The sequence below is a fragment of the Arachis hypogaea genome, chromosome 14 (assembly GCF_003086295.3).
Source record: "Arachis hypogaea cultivar Tifrunner chromosome 14, arahy.Tifrunner.gnm2.J5K5, whole genome shotgun sequence".
Lineage (NCBI taxonomy): Eukaryota > Viridiplantae > Streptophyta > Magnoliopsida > Fabales > Fabaceae > Arachis > Arachis hypogaea.
Genome location: NC_092049.1, coordinates 105009927 through 105030892, shown reverse-complemented (window position 1 = coordinate 105030892; position 20966 = coordinate 105009927). Strand labels below are relative to the sequence as shown.

Genomic DNA, 20966 nt, shown 5'->3' with positions numbered 1-20966 from the left:
TCACTTAGTTCATTGGTGAACAAGGGAGGTTCATCTTCCCAAGTCTCAATACCAAATAATTTAGCATTTAGCTTCATGATTGCACCAAGGTACTTGGTAACTTGCTCTTCAGTAACATCCTCATTCTCTTCAGAAAATGAATACTCGTCAGAGCTCATGAAGGGCATAAGGAGGTTCAATGGAATCTCTATGGTCTCTAGATGAGTCTCAGATTCCTTTGGTTCCTCAAAGGAAAACACCTTATTGATCACTGGATGTCCCAGGAGGTCTTCCTCACTGGGATTTACGTCCTCTCCTTCCTCTCCAGGTTCGGCCGTGTTGACTATGTCAATGGCCTTGCACTCTCCTTTTGGATTTTCTTCTATATTGCTTGGGAGAGTACTAGGAGGGATTTCAGTGATCCTTTTACTCAGCTGGCCCACTTGTGCCTCCAAATTTCTAATGGAGGACCTTGTTTCATTCATGAAACTTACAGTGGCCTTAGATAGATCAGAGACTAAGTTTGCTAAATTAGAGGTATTTTGTTCAGAGTTCTCTGTCTGTTGCTGAGTGGATGATGGAAAAGGTTTACTATTGTTAAACCTATTTCTTCCACCATTATTAAAGCCTTGTTGAGGCTTTTGTTGATCCTTCCATGAGAGATTTGGGTGATTTCTCCATGAGGGGTTATAGGTGTTTCCATAAGGTTCACCCATGTAATTCACCTCTGCTATTGCAGGGTTTTCAGGATCATAAGCTTCTTCTTCAGAAGATGCCTCTTGAGTACTGTCGGATGCAGCTTGCATTCCATTCAGACTCTGAGAAATCATATTGACTTGCTGAGTCAATATTTTATTCTGATCCAATATGGCATTCAAAGTATCAATTTCAAGAACTCCCTTCTTCTGAGGCGTCCCATTGCTCACAGGATTCCTCTCAGAAGTATACATGAACTGGTTATTAGCAACCATGTCAATGAGTTCTTGAGCTTCTGTAGGCGTTTTCTTTAGGTGAATGGATCCACCTGCAGAAGTATCCAATGACATCTTAGCTAATTCAGACAGACCATCATAGAATATATCCAGAATGGTCCATTCTGAAAGCATGTCAGAAGGACACTTTTTGGTCAGTCTTTTGTATCTCTCCCAAGCTTCATAGAGGGATTCACCTTCTTTCTGTCTGAAGGTCTAAACATCCACTCTAAGCTTACTCAGCTTTTGAGGAGGAAAGAACTTGGCTAAGAAAGCCTTGACCAGCTTATCCCAAGAGTTCAGGCTATCCTTAGGTTGAGAGTCCAACCATACTCTAGCTCTGTCTCTTACAGCAAAAGGGAAAAGCATGAGCCTGTAGACTTCAGGATCTACTCCATTAGTCTTAACAGTATCACATATCTGCAAGAATTCAGTTAAGAACTGAAAAGGATCTTCAGATGGAAGTCCATGAAACTTGCAGTTCTGCTGCATCAGAGAAACTAATTGAGGTTTAAGCTCAAAATTATTTGCTCCAATGGCAGGAATGGAGATGCTTCTTCCATGTAAATTGGAATTAGGTGCAGTAAAGTCACCAAGCATCCTCCTTGCATTATTATTATTTTCCGCTGCCATCTCCTCTTCTTGTTCGAAAATTTCTGAAAGGTGCTTACTGGATTGTTGTAATTTAGCTTCTCTTAGTTTCCTCTTCAGAGTCCTTTCAGGTTCTGGATCTGCTTCAACAAGAATATTCTTGTCCTTGCTCCTGCTCATATGAAGGAGAAGGGAACAGAAAAATAATAATAGGAATCCTTTTTACCATAGGTATAGAGGTTCCCCTGTGTGAGTAGAAGAAGAAAAGAATGTAATGTAAAGAAAGAAACACAAGGGTAAGGAGAGCAGAGATGTGGGATGAAGAGAGGTGTTAGTAGATGAATAAATAAATAGAAGGAGATGAGAGAGAAGGAGAATTTTCGAAAATTATTTTTGAAAAAGAGTTAGTGATTTTCGAAAATAGTTTTTGAAAAAGGTTAGTAATTTTTCGAAAATTAAAATAAAAAATTAAAATAATTAGTTAATTAAAAGGAAATTTTGAAAAAGAGGGAAGATATTTTCGAAAATTAGAGAGAGAGTTAGTTAGGTAGTTTTGAAAAAGATAAGAAACAAACAAAAAGTTAGTTAGTTAGTTGAAACAAATTTGAAAATCAATTTTGAAAAGATAAGAAGATAAGAAGTTAGAAAGGATATTTTAAAATCAAATTTTGAAAAAGATAAGATAAAGAGATATTTTTGAAAAGATATGATTGAAATTAGTTTTGAAAAAGATTTGATTTTTAAAATTACAATTAATGACTTGATTCACAAGAAATCACAAGATATGATTCTAGAACTCAAAGTTTGAATCTTTCTTAACAAGCAAGTAACAAACTTGAAATTTTTGAATCAAAACATTAATTGATGATGTTATTTTCGAAAATTAGGAGATAAAGATAAGAAAAAGATTTTTGAAAAATATTTTTAAAATTTTCGAAAATAAATAAGAAAAATGAAAAAGATTTGTTTTTTGAAAAAGATTTTGAAAAAGATAAGATTTTTAAATTGAAAATTTGATTTGACTCATAAAAACAACTAGATTTTAAAAAGTTTTGAAAAAGTCAACTCAAATTTTCGAAATTTATGAGTGAAAAAGGGAAAGATATTTTTTTTTTATTTTTGAATTTTTAATGATGAGAGGGAAAAACATGAAAAAGACTCAATGCATGAAAATTTTGGATAAAAACAATGAATGCATGCAAGAATGCTATGAATGTCAAGATGAACACCAAGAACACTTTGAATGTCAAGATGAACATCAAGAACTTATTTTTGAAAAATTTTTAATGCAAAGAAAACATGCAAGACACTAAACTTAAAAATTTTTCATGTATAGACACTATGAATGCAAGAATGCATATGAAAAACAAGAAAAGACACAAAACATGAAAACATCAAGATCAAACAAGAAGACTTACCAAAAACAACTTGAAGATCATGAAGAACACTATGAATGCATGAATTTTTTGAAAAATGCAAGATGAATATGCAATTGACACCAAACTTTCAACTTGACTCAAGACTCAAACGAGAAACATGAAATATTTTTTATTTTTATGATTTTTTTTATTTTTTTGGATTTTTGTATATTTTTTTTTCGAAAAAACATATAGAAAAAAGAAAATAAGGATTTCAAAAAAAAAAAATTTTTAATATGAATTCCAGGAATCCTGTATTCTTAGTCTAAAGCTCCAATCCGAGGGTTAGGCATGGCTTAATAGCCAGCCAAGCTTTAGTATGTAACTCAGACATGCCGCGGCTGACATTCCAATTAACTTGCCTCTATGCTGATGGTTGGAAGCCCCTATCCAAAAGAATTAGACATGGCTTTACAGCTAGCCAGGCTTCAACATGCTTCATGAAACTCTAGAATTCATTCTTAAAAATTCTGAAGAAAAATATATTTTTGAAAAGATTTATTTATTTATTTTTTTTGAAAACAGATGAGAAATTTTTGAAAGGTTTTTGAAAAATTTTTGAAAATAAAACAAAAAGAAAATTACCTAATCTGAGCAACAAGATGAACCGTCAGTTGTTCAAACTCGAACAATCCCCAGCAACGGCGCCAAAAACTTGGTGCACGAAATTGTGATCTCAGGCAACGGCGCCAGAAACTCTGTACGCACGTCTTAATAAATCATTTTTCATTCACAACTTCGATACAACTAACCAGCAAGTGCATTGGGTCGTCCAAGTAATAAACCTTACGTGAGTAAGGGTCGATCCCACAGAGATTGTTGGTATGAAGCAAGCTATGGTCACCTTGTAAATCTCAGTCAGGAGGATATAAAATAGTTATGGAGTTTTCGAACATAAATAATAAATAGATAGAAAATAAGGATAGAAACACTTATGTATATCATTGGTGAGAATTTCAGATAAGTGTATAGAGATGCTTTCGTTCCTCTGAACCTCTGCTTTCCTGCTGTCTTCATCCAATCAGTCTTACTCCTTTCCATGGCTGGCTTTATGTAAGGACATCACCGTTGTCAATGGCTACTTTTAATCCTTTCTGGAAAATGGTCCGATGCGCTGTCACTGCATGGCTAATCGTCTGGAGGCATCACCCTTGTCAATGGCTGCATCCTATCCTCTTGTGAGGACATCACCCTTGTCACAGCACGGCTAATCATCTGAGGTTCTCGATCATACTGGAATAGGATTCACCCTCCTTTTGCGTCTGTCACTATGCCCAGCACTCGCGAGTTTGAAGTTCGTCACAGTCATTCAATCCCAGAGTCCTACTCGGAATACCACAGACAAGGTTTAGACTTTCCGGACTCTCATGAATGCCGCCATCAATCTAGCTTATACCACGAAGATTCTGATTAAGAGATCCAAGAGATACTCATTCAATCTAAGGTAGAACGGAAGTGGTTGTCAGGCACGCGTTCATAGGGAATGATGATGATTGTCACGTTCATCACATTCAGGTTGAAGTGCGAATGAATATCTTAGAAGTGGAATAAGTTGAATTGAATAGAAAAACAGTAGTACTTTGCATTAATCTTTGAGGAACAGCAGAGCTCCACACCTTAATCTATGGAGTGCAGAAACTCTACCGTATGAAAATACATAAGTGATAATGGTTCAGGCATGGCCGAATGGCCAGCCCCATGAAAGTCTAAGATAGCATAAAACTGATCAAAGATGTCTAATACAATAGTAAAAAGTCCTATTTATAATAAACTAGTTACTAGGGTTTACAGAAGTAAGTAATTGATGCATAAATTCACTTTCGGGGCCCACTTGGTATGTGCTTGGGCTGAGCTTGAATGTTACACGTGTAGAGGTCAATCTTGGAGTTGAACGCCAGTTTGTAACATATTTCTGGCGTTTAACTCTGGCTTGTGACGTGTTTCTGGCGTTTAACTCCAGACAGCAGCGTAGAACTGGCGTTCAACGCCCTTTTACGTCATCTAAACTCGGCCAAAGTATGGACTATTATATATTGCTGGAAAGCTATGGATGTCTACTTTCCAATGCAATTAGAAGCGCACCATTTTGAGTTCTGTAGCTCCAGAAAATCTACTTTGAGTGCAGGGAGGTCAGAATCTAACAGCATCAGCAGTCCTTCTTCAACCTTTGAATCTGATTTTTGCTCAAGTCCCTCAATTTCAGCTAGAAAATACCTGAAACCATAGAAAAACACAAAAACTCATAGTAAAGTCCAGAAATGTGAATTTAACATAAAAACTAATGAAAACATCCCTAAAAGTAACTAGATTCTACTAAAAACATACTAAAAACAATGCCAAAAAGCGTATAAATTATCCGCTCATCATTTTTCATACCTAATGGCTGCTAGCTACGATTCTATCAATAGTATTACCTATGGTAGATTATGTGATGAAAAAGTTTGGAAAATAAAGACAAGAATCATAAGGTTATGGAAAGTCGCATCCAAATTTGACAAGAGCAAGACGACTTACATAGAAATGGTTCTAATGGATGTTAAAGTTAGTCGATTATTTTTCATGATTCTTTTAAGTGATGTTAGGTCCAATTTATAAATATTTTTTGTTCGTATTTTAAACTTATTTGATAAGTAAACCATTATAATCAAAGACAGTGCCATTTAATAGCTTTATAAGTGCTAATAGTTTTTATATTTAATTTGTTAAGAAGGAGTCACGTATAATAAATACGGTCGATGATCGTAAAATTCCTGACAATCATTTCAATTTTCTTACTCATGCTGATATACTGAAACAAACAAATAAACAATCCAACTTATTTGGTACGTAGTTAATTTGTATTAATCTACACAAAACTGTTTTTTTTATTTTAATTTTTGCAAAAAAATCATATAATAGCATCATTTTATCGATAACATAAATTTTAATAGTTTATTTATATAAATGTTTAAAATTGTATTGCGACTTTTTTAAAGGTATATCCTTTTATTAATATATTGTTTGTTTTATTGTTTAATATAAAATAAATTTGTAAAATTTTTTAATTTATAAGTAATTTATTATGTTATTCATTTATTTGTCATTAATTTGATGCTTTTAATTTTTTTTCAATTAGATGTTATTGGACTCTTGACTGAAAAAAAGAGCTTATATCATGATCAAAAATAGGAAGAAGTGACCATTACATTGCGGTTGATTTACATGATTTAGAGTATGTGAAATTTTAATATTTCACAATAAGATTTTGTTTTGTAACAATTATCTATACATATACAAAATATTTTATCTTTTTTATTATATATTACTACTTATTTCTCTTAATTCTTGCTTTTATTTAGAAATAAGAAAAAATAAGGTGTATACTGTGAGATCAATTTACAATCCAATTATTCAATTTTCTACGTGATCACCAAACAATCGAATACATACTTATTCTCCAATTTTCAAAATTTAACAAAGGCATTGATAAGCATATTGGTTTATCTTTTATTTAACATATTTGTTTATGTTATATTTGTAATAATATTATGTCTATTCTTACGAATATATCTGTTTAGAAAATACTCTTAGTATTAGCATATGGTGTATTAAATAAATATTAGTGGTTTTAAATTATGCAAATGTTTAAAATTGTATTGCGACTTTTTTAAAGGTATATCATTTTATTAATATATTATTAGTTTTATCGTTTAATTTAAAATAAATTGGTAAAAATTTTTTAATTTATAAGTAATTTATTATGTTATTTATTTATTTATCCTTAATTTAATACTTTTAATTCATTTTTTTTCAATTAGATGTTATTGGACTCTTGACCAAAAAAGAAGAGCTTATATCATGATCAAAAATAGGAAGAAGTGACCATTACATTGTGGTTGATCTTCATGACTTGGAGTATGTAAAATTTTAATATTTCACAAGATTTTGTTTTGTAACAATTATCTATACATATGCAAAATATTTTATCTTTTTCATTATATATTATTACTTATTTCACCTAATTCTTGCTTTTATTTAGAAATGAAAAAAAATAAGGTGCACACTATGAGATCAATTTACAACTCAATTATTCAATTATCTATGTGATCACCAAACAACCGAATACATACTTATTCTCCAATTTGCAAAATTTAATAAAGGGATTGTTAAGCATATTGGTTTAACTTTTTATTTAACATATTTGTTTATGTTATATTTGTAATCATATTATATCTAATTTTACGAATATATCTTTTTAGAAAATACTCTTAGTATTAGCATATGATGTATTAAATAAATATCAGTAGTTTTAAATTATTTATTATTTATTAGAGAACTTTGTGCATTAGAATTCTCTAATAATTTGTTGTTCATTTTAAGCTGATTTTGATATGTTCTTACTTCACGGTAAAACAACATATAAAAATTTGTTAGTGGAAAGTATTACTAGGTTATTTATGGTTACATTAAGTATACATGTCTGATTTATTGAAAAAAGTAAATTACTAAAATTGATTAATAACTATTTTAGAGTTGATATACTTAACACTAGATTAAGAAAACACGAACAATACATAACATGTTACTTTTTATTAGTCAAATTATTATAATTCAAATTAATTTTAATAAAACAACTTAAAATTATAATTTCAATTTTATCACGTGCATGGCACGGGTTATTACACTTGTTATTACTACTACCTTACAACTTACAAGCCATTTAAGTAAAGAGTACATGCCTTTTTATAAACTTTCGATTATTTAATATGCCTTATTTTCATTAAGTGCCTTAAAAATATGATACTACACGGTCCTTTAACTTGTTCCATTATGTTATTATTATCTCTTTAATTAGAGAGTACATGACTATCCTGTCACATATAACTATAGTATCGTTATCATTAATATGGTATCATTATTTTACATGCCCCTTTTATCAATATATGTATATATCTTTTTACATGATTCTCTTCTTGTATATGCCTAAACAACCTTGATTGTAAATTGAATTGAGAGAATGATCCTTTGGTAACAGAAGGTGACCCTCAAAGACAAGATATCGATATGATCTTTCGGTAAGGGAAGGTGATCGATCAAGATAATCCTTCGACAAGGGAAGGTGATCACCAAAACGTTTGGGATAAAAACCTTCGGTACGGGAAGAAAACTCCCACTTTTATACCGGTTTGAGCTCAAACCTTCCATAAAAGCTACGAGAAAAAGTAACAAAAAGGAAAGTATGATTGTGTTATTATTTCCAAAGTTCTTTCTACTTAAGTTATGATTATGTTGATTTTCCATAAGTTATTATCCTCTCTACTTGGCTTATTTTTGTTAACATTACATGCTTTTCATTTTTGGATTTATGTTTTATGGTTCACAAGAAAAGTTCATAATACATGCCATGCCATATTTCTTTAAATCCCGAAAATAGGCTGGAGATACATATGGAGGTGTCACAAAGCACTCCTACTGAGAAGTTTTTAAGTTCTCACCCCTTTCTCTTTCCCAAACTATCTCCAGAGGAGCATGGCATATCAGGTGGAGACGATGCAGTGCATCCGAGGGTGACTTCTGAGTACGGTTCCTTAAAACATGTGTGGGTAGTTACGACCACTACTACCATGCTCCAAACTATCTCGAATCTCTGTGGAGGAAACCCCTAACTGCCTGTCATAGCTTTGCTAGATATGAACGCTCCAGCGCCCAAGAAACGGTCACCCGAGGTGGCTTACCTTGATTCAGATTCAGAGATAGGGGAGGATGAGTCCAACAACCCTAGCCATGAGAAGGATCTAATGGAGGAGGACCCAGAGAAGAAACTAACATTTCATGGAATTCCAAAGGTAGAATACGTGCCCTACTCTCCCGTTTCAGTACCACGTTAGATTCTAGTTCATCCCACACCATAGAATATGGTCTTCACCTCGCGAAAAAGTGTTGAAAAAGGATTGCTAGTACCCTAAATCGTTGAATACTGAAAGGTTCAGTTAAAGGATGGAATATGATATCAGGGTGGGCTTTTCTTCGACAAACCTAGTTAGGATGCATTTGAGTTTTCTTCATATTACTTCTCGTTAAGCATATCCTTTTTACTAGAAATAGTACTCATGGAAACTTTGTTGTTTTGTCCCTTTTCTTTTGCTCGAACTGCTTATGTGTGTTCATTTCCTCCTTTTAATTGTCATATATCTTACTCAAGTCTTCTTGGATATTCATTCTCTTCTTTACCTGACATTTGAGGGATATTTTCTTTCCAATAGAGTAACACCCTACCCCTAAGGCCTTTGAGGATAGGATTTAATTTAAGGTTTTACAAGCTTCTAAGTCTTTAATATGTATTTGCTTGATTGACTATATATTTGCTTGATTGACCGTGGCACGGTCTGCAGTGACGGCGTGGTGGTTCCAGGCCCGCGACTCTCACTCTCCACGTCGCCCTTTCTCTCGCATGCGAACTCTCTCTTTTTCTTTTTGCGACTCTGCTCCTCGATGGCCGCTCAATGACAGAACGACGGTGACAACGCAGTAGGACACGACAAACGGTGGTGGTGGCACCTGGCAGGAGGAAAAATGTCGGTAAAGATTTTCACAAAAATATCGCGTTGCAAGTATAGTTCTAAATCGACAATTAAACCTCAGTCAATGTTTAAATTGTTTGTCACAAATATAAACCCAATAAAATTAACCGAAGTATTTAAACCTCGGGTCGTCTCTCAAGGAATTACAGGAAAGTGTATTTATAATTGGTTATGGGAAAGTATTTTTGGGGTTTTTGTGATAAGAGACAAGTAATGTAAATAAAAAGGAAATAAAATAACAACTAAGAAAAATCCTAGCAAGGATTGAGAATTGGAATTTCTATCCTCCTCATCATCATCAATTGTGATGGTAATTGCCTTTTGCTTTCACTTAGTTAACCTCTAACAATGAAGGAAAGTCAAGTGAGCAAAATCAACTTAAGTTCACAAGTCCTAATCAAAGACTAGATTTAGTGAAGCCTAAGTCAACTAGCAATTTTCAATCACCAATTAACAAAAGAATTTTGATAACTCAAGAGTCTCTAATTGATCAATCCAAGTTAAGAACATAAAAATTTAATTTAAAATCCAACTAAGTATTTTATCAAATACTTGGAAGGCATAAAATAAAAGCATAGAAAACTAGCAAGACATAGCAAAGTATAAGAATAACCAAAGCCAGAAATAATAGTAACAAAGCAATTGAACAATAAGAAACGTGAAACATAAATTGCATTAATGAAAATTGAAAGTAACACATGAACTCATAAACTAAATTAGCAAAATAAAGGAATCAATGAGACAAGTGAATAACTAAAGTGCTAGAACAAATAAAAGTGAGAGAAAACTAAATTAAAGTAAGATTGAACCTGAACCTAAGGAGAAATTGGAAGAACAAACCCTAAACCTAGAGAGAGGAGAGAGCCCCTCTCTCTAGAAACCTACATCTAAACCTAAAAATGTATGAATGAAAGTGTGACTGGTTGATGAATGATTGATTCTGCTCCATTCCAAACCTCTAATCAGTATTTTCGGGCAGAAATCAGCCCAGAAATCACCCCCAACATTTTCTGTAAATTGCAGCACGTGACGCTCTGTCACGCATACGCATCGCTTGTCTCCTACACCAGTCATGCATACGCATCGTCCACGCGTGCGCGTCGCTGCCAGCTTCTCCAAACTTCAATTTCTTGTGTTCCTTCCACTTTTCCTTGCTTCTTTTCCAACCTCTAAGCCATTCTTGCCCTAGAAAACCTGAAATCACTTAACACACATATCACGGCATCAAATGGTAATAAGAGAGGATTAAAATTAGCAAATTTAAGGCCAAAGAAGCATGTTTTCAGTCATAGTACAAAATTAGGAAGAAAAATGTAAAACATGCGAATTATATGCATAAGTGTGAGAATAATGGATAAAATCCACTCAATTCAAGACTAAATAAACCGTAAAATAGTGGTTTATCAATCTCCCCACACTTAAATATTAGCATGTCCTCATGCTAAGCTCAAGAGAAACTATAAAGGAGGTGAAGAGGAATGGTAGAATATATGAAATGCAACCTATCTATATGAATGCAACTAGATGTTTCTACCTATAACCAATCTCCAAGAACATATATAAGCAAGTAGGGCTAGGATAGTATGATAACTAATGAATTCCACTAATTCAAATCTCAAAATGAAGTACAAATAGACTTGCAAGAAGAAAGCTCATGAAAGCCGGGAACAAGGAATTGAGCATCGAACCCTCACCAGATGTGTATCTGCTCTAGTCGCTCAAGTGTATAGGGTTGATCCACTTAATTCTTCTCTAATCATGCTTTCTAAGATTTGTTTTTCATCTAACAATCAACAATTATTTCATGCATGCATACATATATCATGAGGGCTTTTCAAGGTTGTAATGGGGCTAAGGTTAGGGTGAGGATATATGTATGGCCAAGTGAGCTATCATTTGAATCTTTGACTAACCTAAGTTCTCACTTAACACATACACACACTTTATACAATTCTAAAATCAAGCTCAGCAACCCAAAATTTCACTTTTGTATATTTCACATACTCATGTAACAATTCTAATTCCATCACATATGCATTGAATTTTCTTGTTGAACTTCACACTGGGGTAATTTCGTCCCCTATTTATTTTTTTCTCTTTTTTTCTCGGTGCATTCAAAGATGTGCAAGGTGGATGGGTTGCTACAACTGATGTTCCTTTAAAAGATTGTGCAAAGAAACTTGTTTGTTTCCCCATTTAGACGCTTTTTCTCTCCCCTCTTGGTGGCCATCCTGAAAGAAGAGAAAAAGGAAGAAGGATAACCCAGAAACAAAGATATGAAAACAAATAAAATATGGGTGGGCTAATGCCAAAAAATAATGAGGTTATCAACTACATGGTAGCCACTACATGTAAGTGAGGAAGCAATATAGCAAATGGCATATCAACTAATTAGAAAACAAGTTAAGAAGCACCCAAAATAATGCAAGAAAGAAACAACAGTTGAGTAAGAAAATTCAACAATAATAGTAAAATATCAAACTTAGAAAAGAAATAAGAACGAGTAAAAAAGTTAATATGCAATAAATAAAAGTATGCCAATCCAATAAATGAGGGAGAATAAAGATGAGAAGGAAAAGGAATGAAGAAGAAGGAAAGTAGAAAGAAAGAAGAACAAGAGAAGAAAGAAGAAGAAAGTAAAAGAAGAAGTGACGCGTAAGCGTCGCCCACGCGTACGCGTGGGTTGCAGAAAAAGGAAGTGACGCGTACGCGTCAGTCACGCATATGCGTGGAAGTGAATTGTGCTCTGTGCACAACACTCGCATAGTGGCAGCCCAAGTCTCTGTTTTTAGAACTGGATCATCAAAATTCTGGCGTCGATGTGCACGCGTCGTCCACGCCTACACATGGGTGGTAAAAAACGCAAATGACGCGTACGCGTCAGTGACGCGCACGCATCGGGTTGGCTATGCGCTTAGCACCCCACCAGTGCGGTCCTGGCACAAATCTCTGTCCAGGCCGCGCTGTTGCGCCGTTCCAGCACGGTTTGGGCACAAACCAAATTTGGGCGTCGACGCGTACGTGTCGGTCACACGCACGCGTGACAACCCCCCCACCTTTTTTTTAATTACGAAACTAACAAGCTATCAAAGTAATTCCAAACTATATTAAATAAGTGAAACCACAACTTAACTAAATAATCCTAACCAAAAAAAAAAATTCAATTTATTACCAAAATAAAAGAGAGAATAGGAAGAATTTACCATGGTGGGGTATCTCCCATCTAGCACTTTTAGTTATAGTCCTTAAGTTGGACATTTGATGAGCTCCTTGTCATGGTGGCTTGTGCTTAAACTCATCTTGAAACTTCCACCAATGCTTGGACTTCCAATAAGCTCCGAAGTTCAAAAGCAATAACTCCAAGCTTTGATGAAGTTCCACACAAGCTAAGGGCTCCCAAAATTGATCCTCTTGTATGCCAGGATCCTAAATCTTGTTTCTACACCCGTCTTTAAGTGGATCATCATTGTTCTAACCGGGTGGCAAGCAATCCGAATTCTCACTGAGGCATCCAAACAACTTTTTAGACCCAATCAGTTGAGAACTATACCAACCATTGCACTTCAAATTTGAGCATGCAACCATATTGAACCTTGCATGACAACTCCAACCACTAACCATCTCCATCTTACTGTTAAAGTCACAAAGAGCTCTAAGTTGACCATCCGTCTCAAGCAAACTATATTCAAGTGGGAAGGTAAAGTTCAATGATAAGAATTTTACCCACTTGAATGTTGTGTTAAATGGTAATGGCTTGGGGAGAGGTGTTTTTAGTGATCTTGTAAGCTCCACTCCCTTGTGCTCTTCCTTGGCTACTTTCACCTCTTGGCAAGCCTCTTCAACTGTAACCTCTTCCTCTCGGTAGCTTTCCAATTCAATCTCTTCTTCATTATTTACCAAGGGTCTTAGAGGTTGTGCACCTTCTTCCTTAGCCTCTTCAAAGTCTTCAACCATAATATGCTTTGGAGGTTGTATACCTTCCTCAACCTCTGTTCATATCTTGGGTCGAGCTGTCTGACCTGGGATGTTCTACTGACAAGTCGACCGACCTCTTCTCAGAAGAGCTCGGCCAAATCACCTAGAAAGTCCAAAAAGGACCCAAACAGAGGAACACGACCTAAATCCAAAAGGCAGCCCAAGCCTACAAAGATAAGGGCGGTTCCCTTGAAGATAAGATGACCACATTCAAAGATAAGATAAGATAAGATAACTATCTTATCCCCAAAAAGGTCACTCTACACTATTATAAATACACTGGAGCACCCAGGTATAACTCATACTCTGATTCTACAAAATACCTGCTTAATACCCTTGCTAACTTAAGCATCGGAGTCCCTTGCAGGTACCACCACCCTCCGGTGACAAAGGATCAGCAGCGTCGCCAGTCCAATAAGTCGGATTCGACTGCTCCGGCCACCATCCACAAGCCGGACACGTCATCACCGATCAGTGCTGAAGATCTCATCCGAGATTGACCTATAGTTTTAGGTAACCCTCAGAACATTAGCGCCATTGCCGGGGAACCTGGAAGTCATCCCGTTATCATGGTGGACAACCTTGACAACGATCACGACTCTGATCTAGAAGACCAGATGCCATACAAGAACGCGGACACCACACCAAAAGATACTCCTCAACCTAACAACGACAAGAATTCACCAAATACGGGAGCCATATAGGCACTTCAAGACCACCTAAAGGACTTCAAACTTCCCGACATGACTTTATACGATGGCACAGCAGACCCTAGTCATCATCTCAGTAATTTTAGAAGTCGAATGTACCTTACTGACGCCTCAGATGTAATCTACTGCAAAGCCTTCCCGACTACCTTAACAAAGACGGCAATTAAATGGTTCGACAATCTACCCCCTAGGTCCATCTCCAGCTTCGACGACTTAGCCAAGAAGTTTCTAGCCAGATTCTCCATCCAGAAAGACAAAACTAAGCACGTCCCAAGTCTACTAGGGATCAAACAAGGAGATCGGAAAAGTCTCTGCAGCTACATGAAAAGATTCAACAAAGCATGTCTGGATATATAAAGTCTACCCACAGAAGCAGCAATTAAGGGTCTCATTAATGGCTAACGTGAGGGACCTTTTAGTCATTCTATATCGAAAAAATATCCCACATCTCTAAATGAAGTTTAAGAGCGAGCGGAGAAGTACATCAACATGGAGGAAAACTCCTGACTGGGAGAAACCTCAAAATCCGGATTCTCCTACTCCTCCTGAGATAAGGACAAAGAATCCAAGAAAAAAGAAGATCAACATAGGAAAAAGATAAAAAAATATCACAATTACACCCCTCTTCGGGTATCTCTCGTGGATGTCTACCGAGAAGTATGCCATACTAAAAAGACACCCCCAGCTCGACCACTAAAAAAGCAAAAAAGGAGGAGGAAATCGGGCCAAATATTGCAAATACTATCGAATCTATGGACATTCTACTAATGAATGTTTCGACTTAAAGAATGTCATAGCGAAACTGGTAAGAGAGGGAAAATTAGATCGGTACTTAGCCAGCCGAGATGACGAACCAAGAAAAAGAAGAAGGGACGAAGATGTCGGACGAACCGAACGACCACCCCGTACACCAGAAAGACATGTCCACATGATACACGGAGGAGGATCTCCAAGTCATCTCGCAAAAGACATCTTAAAGAATTATATCATGTCGAAGGAAAACAGGAAGCACCCGACATCCCCACAATTATTTTTACTAAAGAGGACGCAGCTGGTATCATCTCAGGGCATGATGATCCCATGGTCATCGCTATCATATTGGCCAACGCAAATCTCCACCGCACACTGGTAGATTAGGGAAGCTCCGCCGACATCTTGTTCAAAACTGCCTTCGACAAACTCGGCCTTGAAGAAAAAGAACTTAGAGCATATCCGAACAGCCTGTTCGGGCTGGGAGACACCCCAATCCTACCGCGGGGGTACATCTCACTACATACAACCTTTGGAAAAGGAAACCAGTCAAGGACACTCAAAATAGACTACATCGTGGTCGACGTGAGTTTAGCCTACAATGCCTTAATAGGTCGGATAACACTAAATCAGCTCGGCGCCGTAGTCTCGACTCCACATCTATGCATGAAGTTCCCAACCACAGAAGGAATAGCGACAATAAAAGCAGACCAGAAGATAGCGTGCCGCTGTTATAACGAAAGTCTGAAACTCAGAGGCAGAGGAGAAGAATTCCACACCATCGAACTCGGTGGAGTTCAAGGGCGGGAAGAACTCTGTCCACAACCCGAAGGCGAAGTAGAAAAAGTCCAGATCGGAGATATCCCGGACAAAACAACTAATATAGGCACAATCCTAAAAGGAGACATAAAAGAATCACTCGTACAGTTCTTACAAGATAACGTCGATCTCTTTACATGGAAGGTTGCAGACATGCCAGGCATAGACCCTAAGTTAATGTGCCACAAGCTAGCAGTCTACCCAGGATCTCGGCCAGTACAGCAGAGACGTAGAAAGCTCAGACCAGAATGATCCAAAGTTGTGGAAGAGCAGGTACAAGCTCTACTGGAGGCAGGATTTATAAGAGAAGTCAAGTACCCATTATGGCTAGCTAACGTCATCTTGGTGAAAAAATCAAACGGAAAGTGGCAGATGTGCACCGACTACACTGATCTCAACAAAGCCTGCCCGAAGGATCCTTATCCACTCCCAAGTATCGACGCTCTGGTGGATGCCTCCTCCGGATATAAATACCTCTCATTTATGGACGCCTATTCAAGATACAATCAAATCCCGATGTACCCACCCGACCAAGAAAAAATTCATTCTTAACCCCAAAAGCAAACTACTGCTACATCGTCATGCCTTTTGGACTCAAAAACGCAGGAGCCACTTGTCAGAGATTAATGAATAAGGTCTTTACAGGCCACATCGGGAAAATCATGGAATTCTATGTGGACGACATGTTAATAAAGACACAAAGTGAAGAGACGTTACTGTCCGACCTCACCCAAGTATTCGACACTATAAGAAGGCATGGCATGCGACTTAACCCTGCAAAATGCACCTTCGCAGTAGAAGCTGGCAAATTCTTGGGTTTTATGGTCACACAAAGAGGAATCGAGGCGAATCTGGATAAATGCCAGGCCATACTCGACATGAAGAGCCCGACTTGTGTCAAAGAGGTACAACAACTCAATGGAAGATTGGCAGCCTTGTCCAGATTTCTAGCTGGATCGGCAATAAGATCTCTCCCCTTCTACGCCACTCTAAGGAAGGGAAAGAGGTTTGAATGGACAATGGAGTGTGAGCAAGCCTTCCAACATTTCAAAAGATTCCTAGGACAACCACCTATTCTAACTCGGCCACGGGAAGGAGAGCCACTTATATTATATCTCGCAGTAGGAAATCGGGCAGTAGCCACAGCACTGGTCTGAGAAGATGACAGTGGACAACAACCTATATACTTCATCAGCAAAGCACTACAAGGGTCCGAACTGAACTACCAAAAAATAGAAAATTCGCCTATGCTCTCATACTAACATCTCGACGACTTCACCCATATTTCCAAGCTCACATCATCAGGGTTCGGACCAACCAGCCCATAAAAGGCATTTTGCAGAAAACAGACTTAGCCGACAGAATCTTGCAATGGGCAGTCGAGCTGTTTGAATTCGACCTTCAGTATGAAGCTCGGACAGCCATTAAATCACAGTATCTAGCCGACTTCATTGCAGAGTTTACAAACACCCCGTAAATTCCTACAGAATGGAATCTCTACGTAGATGGTTCTTCAAACAAAGTCAGAAGTGGCACAGGAGTGATAATAGAAAGTGATCAAGGAACCCAAATCGAACTTTTCCTCAAATTTGGGTTCCCTGCTTCAAACAATCAGGCCGAATATGAGGCACTACTAGCTGGTTTGAAGCTGGCGAAGGAGGTTGGAGCTCAAAGACTTATCATCTTCAGCGACTCATAAGTAGTCACCTCACAAATAACATGGAGCTACCAGGCCAAGGATCCCACCATGAAAAAGTACTTGGACAAAACCAGGGAACAGCTCGGACAACTCGGGGAATATGAGGTCCACCACATACCTCAAAAACAGAATACTCGAGCTGATGCACTCTCAAAACTAGCCAGCACCAAACCAGGGGACAACAATAGAAGCCTCATCCAGGAAATGCTGCAGAACCCGTCAATCTCGGAAGAAGAAAAATCCTAACCATAACAGGTCTGGATCAAGGATGGATGACTCCCATAATTAACTACCTCAAAACAGAAACACTCCCTACAGATAAGAAGGAGGCAAAGAGGTTAAAAAGGGAGGCACAATACTACACTATCATAAATAATACTCTATACAAAAGAGGGATCTCAATACCATTGTTAAAATGTGTGCCGACTTCCAACACAAAGGAAGTTTTAGAAGAAGTACACAGTGGCATCTGTGGCAATCATCTCGGAGCACAGGCACTTACCAAAAAAGTACTCCGGGCCGGATTTTATTGGCCAACTCTACAAAAAGAAGCCACAGAGTTCGTAAAGACATGTCCACCATGTCAGAAACATGCCAACTTTCACATCGTCCCGCCAGAGGAACTCATCAGCGTAACCTCACCTTGGCCATTCGCAAAATAGAGACTCGACCTTCTCGGACCTTTCCCTCAGGGGTCAGGACAAGTTAAATTCCTCATAGTGGGAGTAGACTTTTTCACAAAATGGATCGAGGCAGAACCCCTAGCTAACGCCATTGCTCAAAGAAGTCGAAAATTTTTATATAGAAACATTGTCACAAGGTTTGGGGTTTCATACTCTATCACCACAGACAATGGCACCCAATTCACAGATGCAGGCTTCAGAAAGTTAGTGGCCGACTTGAACATAAAACACCAATTCACTTCCGTAGAACATCCCCAGGCCAATGGACAAGCCGAAGCTGCCAACAAAGTCATATTGGCTAGGCTAAAACGGAGATTACAGGACGCAAAGGGAGCCTGGGCTGAAGAGCTCCCACAAGTCCTATAGGCATATCGGACAATGCCACATTCCACCACAAAGGAATCACCTTTTCGATTAGCCTATAGATCGGAGGCAATGATTCCAGTGGAGGTCGAAGAAGGGTCACCCAGAGTGATCCATTATAATGAAGAAGCCAACTCCCAACTTCAAAGGGAAGAACTCGACCTACTTCCAGAAATCTGAGAAAGAGCTCGGATCAGGGAAGAGGCATTAAAACGATGAATGGCTTCAAGATACAATCGAAAGGTAGTGCCACGAGGTTTTTCCAAGAACGACCTCATCCTAATCTGAAATGATATCGGAACAACTCGACCTGGAGAAGGAAAGCTGGCAGCAAACTGGAAAGGACCCTACCGAGTCATAGAAGTACTTGGAAAGGGCTACTACAGACTGTCCGAACTCGAAGGACGAGAGCTTCGTAGGTCATGGCATGCCTGCAACCTACGAAGGTATTATAGTTAAGGGTAATAAGGATCTTAGGATAAGGGTGCACTCTTTTTCCTGAAAAGGTTTTTTAATGAGGCACCAAGCCAAGATTCATGAAATACCCAATTTAGAGGAGTAAAACTTCCACATGTATATCTTTGCATATTTTTATTTTGAAATAAAGTTTTTCAAAGATTTCCTACAAATTCTTTATCAAGACGCATTAACTGAAACGCAAAAATTCATCGCCCGATTATAAAGCTACAGATCAGCAGAAAGTGAAAGTCAAAATCACTGCACGATCACGATAAAGAACAACAAAGATGAAAACCAAATTCATCAAAAGGTCGACCAAACGGGGATCAAACCCAATTTCTACAAAATTGGCAAAGATGAAAAAGCAATAAAACAGAATAATGTGAGAAGTTATCGAAAGTGATCCATAGAAAGGACCTGACGAGGTCTTAATAAAAGTGGGTTGCTAAAAATAACTTAAAGACAGGCTGACGTAAAGAAGTCGGACCTGTCGACCACAATAACCAAAGTTATAAAAAGTAAATCCCTATAAAGAGGCCTGACCAGCCCTAAAAAAGAGGATTACTAGAAATAACTTAGAAGGGACTGACATGATGAAGTCGGCCCACAAACAAAAGTTATAAAAAATAATCCCTAAAAGAGACTTGCAAAGGTCCACAAAAAAGGATTACTAGAAATAACTTAGAAGGGACCGACATGATGAAGTCGTCCCACAAACAAAAGTTATAAAAAGTAATCCCTAAAAGAGACCTAACAAATGTCCACAAAAGAGGATTACTAGAAATAACTTAGAAGGGACCGACGTGATAAAGTCGGCCCGATCAAGATGCCAAAAGTTAAAGGTAAATCCATGGAAGAGACCTAACAAATGTCCAAACAAAACGGATTACTAGGAATAACTTCAGTCTGAAGTGAAGAAGTCGGCCAACAGAAGGCATACAAGTTGGACCCAAAAATCCACAATCTCAAAAGAATTACGCTACAAGTATGAAAATACGGAGCAGGTCGGACAACAAAGCTCCAACACTCCCAAAAACCTAAAAGGTATCAGACAGGTGCAGACAAACATGTTATGAAAAGAACAAGTTATAATAGTAACAGGACTCAAGAGGCCACCTGAAGTCAACCTCAAAGAGCCTGAAAAAGCTACTTTGTTTTTTCCAAAAAATAAAGTTGCTAACAGAGAAGCAACTAAAAAGTATCCAATAGTTACCACAAACTACAAAATATAAAAAGTTCAAAGCCCACAAGCCAGGCTATACACAAAAAACACTAAAGAAATAATCATTGAGGATCCAAAGATTTCTCAGCTGCATTATCACGGGGTAAAGGAGGGCGAGTCTGAAGAGGCACCGCATCCACCGTCCCATCATCCCGGTTCAAGATTTGACAATCAGGATCTGACTCGGGACGAGTAACTGCAGGGGTTGAAGAAGTCGGCACAACAAAGACCTTGGCGGAAGGCACAAGAGGAGGCTCGATGTCGTAATCGTCATTAGGGTCATCAGGGACAATTTTACCATCCTTCACAATGTTGTCCAAGCTGAAGAGAGAGAGGTCGAGATCGGGCGCAAGGACTCGAACTTAATCCTTCAAATTCTCATAAGCAGCATTGACACTGCCCACAAGATGACCCTGGAGCTCGGCATAATTAGCTCGGACAGACTCCAAATCCTCCCTGAGGCGCATCATCTCCCTATAGGTCGTGACATAGCTCTCCTTATGCTTCAACGCCGTATCTTCAGCCAACTTTGCAGAAGCCGCCAAGGCAATAGCTCTAGTTTTCTCACCCTCCAGCTCTTTCTCCAACTTGGTCACCTTCACCTCGAGCTCCTCCTTTAAACCCTTCATCCGATCGAACTCCAACTTAGCCTCCTCCATAAAGGCCTTCGTAGCATGAATGGGAAGATCCTGGGCAGTCCGATATAAAGCCGCCCCTATGTGTGCCATCTTGATGCTACTCCGAGTAATAAAATCCAGATGGCAAAG

General features: G+C 37.8%; 1 non-coding gene across 1 annotated transcript; it reads left to right on the top strand.

The window, feature by feature from the left end:
* Positions 1-1079: 1079 nt before the first annotated feature.
* LOC112746610 (small nucleolar RNA R71) lies at positions 1080-1187 on the top strand. The gene has a single exon (XR_003174483.1). It is a non-coding gene; the product is annotated as a small nucleolar RNA R71 (small nucleolar RNA).
* The last annotated feature ends 19779 nt before the right edge of the window (positions 1188-20966 follow it).